This window comes from Miscanthus floridulus, chromosome 15 (genome assembly GCF_019320115.1).
Source record: "Miscanthus floridulus cultivar M001 chromosome 15, ASM1932011v1, whole genome shotgun sequence".
Lineage (NCBI taxonomy): Eukaryota > Viridiplantae > Streptophyta > Magnoliopsida > Poales > Poaceae > Miscanthus > Miscanthus floridulus.
Window position 1 is genome coordinate 48,274,656 of NC_089594.1, and position 3,748 is coordinate 48,278,403.

At 38.1% G+C, this 3,748-nt stretch overlaps 1 non-coding gene across 1 annotated transcript; it reads right to left on the reverse strand.

Annotated features, from left to right (window-relative positions):
• Nucleotides 1-1,586: 1,586 nt before the first annotated feature.
• Nucleotides 1,587-1,693, reverse strand: LOC136509696 (small nucleolar RNA R71). The gene has a single exon (XR_010772445.1). It is a non-coding gene; the product is annotated as a small nucleolar RNA R71 (small nucleolar RNA).
• Between the last annotated feature and the right edge of the window lie 2,055 nt (nt 1,694-3,748).

Genomic DNA, 3,748 nt, shown 5'->3' on the forward strand with positions numbered 1-3,748 from the left:
GTATGGTATAATCATTGTACCCCCTCTCTTTTGTATCTCTCATTACTTTTATATGTTTGCTACAATTGTTATGACATTGTTATTCATATCATTCATGTTCCTAGTTATAATGTTCATCGTCAACTTTGATTATATGCTTAGTATAGTTGGATTATCATCATGTTCATGCATAAGTTCATATAGAGCTCACTCTAAGGATCCATGGGTGGGTGGTCGACATTGTGTAAGTGTGGATGCGATTACAAAGGAAGACAAGCTCTGTTTTTAATCTTCCTTAGTAATATCCCTTATGTGTAGATATGACGATGGTCTTAGCAATGATTACTAGGTATAATTGCACTAATCAATGTATGCTTTGACTTACCCCTGTTATGAGTACTTTGAGTGATTTATCATTATCATTGATCAATAGAAAGGATTTAGGAATGATTTAGGAATTATTCTCTAATATTCTACCTGACCATGCTATGCCATAGAAAGGAGTACTCTGAGTGATTTATCATTATCATTGATCAATACTTATCATATATATATATATCTTATCATATGACTTACCCCTGTTATGAGTAGAACATTGGTTATGGTTGACTTCTTCATTAATAGTATAACTTATCAATACATGTCCATGCTAGACCTTCCATGTGGTAAAAATATAAATAACGATACCTAGAATACTCTTGGGTGAAGTGCTACAATGGTATATTATCTATGCGCTTGTAGATCCCTTTGATATATATATTCTTTCTAGTCACATAAAATAATAAAGAACTACTTAGTATCATTCTAGTAGTAATACTAGGTAAAACCAACAAGCATATTTGGCACAATCATTAGGGATGACAACCTAGTACAAGTAATGCTAAGAGATGTGGGCATATCATAGGTGGCTACTTAAAACAAGTGACAAGTTAATAAATACCAACAAGAATTTCTGGTACCATTGCCAGGGAAGGTAGCTAGGCAAAGGAAGTATTGATAAACTTATAGTTATTGATGTGATTGAGATAACCATTGTCCTCTGCTCAAATAGGCTTACCCTTGTGTTGTCTACTTGTGTATCTTATGCAGGGTAATGTATGACCAGTTTTGACCTTCCGACAAACTACATTGACGATCTAGAAGCATTACTTAAGAGAACTAAGGCTAAACTTAAGAAAGTTTTAGCTTTAGAGTCAGAAGACAACCAAATAAGGCAAAGCTTAACACCAAAATTTGAAGCCATGGCTGACAAGACTCTCCATGAATTCTTTGCTCCAACTACAGCCAACATCCATACTAGACCAACAACCAATGTCGGAGACAATGGATTTGAACTCAAGCCAACTCTCATTAACATGGTGCAAGCAAGCCAGTTTTGTAGAAAGGCACATGAAGATGTGAGTGCACATCTCCAACACTTCCTAGAGATCTATAGCACTTTCACAATCAAAGGAGTGACCAGAGATGCCATATTACTCTACCTTTTCCCATTCTCACTTTTAGGGAAGGTGAAGCATTGGTTCTACGCCAACAAACATAGAAATACTATATGGGATAATTGCTCCACTTCTTTCCTAGCAAAGTTCTTTCCCATAGGCAAGTCCAATGCTCTACATTGGAGAATTTCAAGCTTTCAATAGCAACATGATGAATCTATCCCTAAGGCATGAGAATGCTTCCAAGATTACATATCAGAATGTCCTCATCATCGATAGAGAATTGGCTGCTCATGCAGACTTTCTACCATGGGTTGACCAATAGTACCTATGAGATTATGGATGCTGCTGCTAGAGGTGCTTTCCTATCACTCACACTGCCAGCTGCAATAACTCTCGTGGAGAAGATGGCCTCCAAGCAAGGTTGGAATAAAGAATGTCTTCAAACCCGCAAGAGAAGTGGAGGTATGCACCAACTCAAGGAGGTAGACATGCTATCTACCAAGATGGACTTACTGATGAAGAGGCTCAAAGACTGAGCTAATGAGAAGCAAGAAGTCATGCATATTCATTATTCTCGCATGACTTGTGAACAATGTGGAAACACTAGGCATTCAAGGAACTACTGCCATGAAACCCATGAGGATGTGAACTTTATCAACAATAACTACTTTTGTCCTCAATAGAATCAAGGATGGAATCAGCAATAGAGGCCAAACTACCATGGTAATTACCAAGGTAACCCTCAAGGTAATAATTTCAAACAACCACCCTTGAGAGAATTGATTTCTGACCAAACTATGAACCCTAATTTGGAACCTTGTATCTCTCCAACCAGACTGATTTAGACTTTGGCACTTTAAGCAAAGTTGGAGATCTCGTGTAGATCAACAACTTTGATTACTACCACTTATGCCAAAACTAAATGGATTAGGAGTTACGAAGGGAGGAAGATTGATGTTTTCATGTATTTTTGCGGTGGTATTAGTTACTTCCTTCAAGTTGCGAAATGAATGGCATCATGGCCAACTATCTTTAGGTGCCGTAGGCCACATGGCTAGCCTTGCTCTCGCATGCTGGCCATGTTGCTCCTTCGATTGGGAAAATCAAGCCTGAGCACTCGCTCCTCCCTCGCTCTCCCATTCTTTCTCGCTCCCTCTCCATCCTTCTTCCTCGCTCTCACCATGAATGGCCGAGTAGTAAAGCTTGCACCAGCTGCTCCTCCTCCTCCACCACTAGTCCTTCCTCCTCCTCCCTCCGGTCATGTTGGCCCTCGCGTTGCACCTTTCTTAGTCCTCGCCACCGCCTCGGCTGCTTCGAGCTATGTTGCCTTGCCACTACCAGTAGCCAACCATGCGGATGCTGTACTAGCCACTCCTAGCAGGATGTGGCTAAGCATCTACCAAGCTAGGGCCATAGCTAGCCATGGCCAGAGTCCGTCGTCCCCTTTCCTCATCACCGCCAGCCACCAGCTGCCCGGAGCCCAGCCTCCGGCGTCCTCCTTCGTCCTCTGCTTCGTCCTGCGATGAGAAGTTGAAGAAGATTGTTGAATCATAGATAGAAACTCTTTGTTGGGTCCATTTGCTTAATGCCTAGACACATACATTTACATTTGCGGGCTTGGTGGATTTCTAGAAAGTTTAGGGTTCCGGATGAAAATGTGTTTTTTCTTTTATGTTTTCCTTTTATGCATGTAATCGGCTGAAACTTCTAAAATACATAGTAAATTGTAGAAAAATCGAAAAATAGCAAGTGAAGACTTTTTAGAATCCTTGAGAGCAGATCTACACAGTAGAGTCATAATAGAATATATGTTAGTAGAAAGTTTCTACTACTTTTATTTATTCTTATAAAATGCTTTTAGAAATCCTTTTAAGTTGGTTAGATGCATATCTTGAGTTATAGAAGTCTAAAAATTGTGATTTTAGTTGTGTTAATCCTTTGATGACATTATCTAGCTAATAAAAATATTAAACATGCTAGTTGTGTATTTTTTTTATAATTTTTTGATTTAATTTTTTTAAATAGACAATTTTAGCTTATTTTGCTTGTTATTCTCATATCTAAAGTTGTGGAGCTCCAATTATAGTGAAATTTTTATGGAATGCTCTTGATGCTATGTGTGTGCTGTGGTAAAAAATTCATAGCCATCAGATGCAGTATTATTGATTTAACTTGTTTATTGCTTGATAAATGGTTTTAAATAAGTTATAATTTTTATGTAGGTGTAAAAATGGAAAATATGGTTTCACTACCTTTGTATGATGTTGTACTACCATAATAACATATAATATGGCTATATGTTTATTGAAAATAATGATCTTTAGATTATC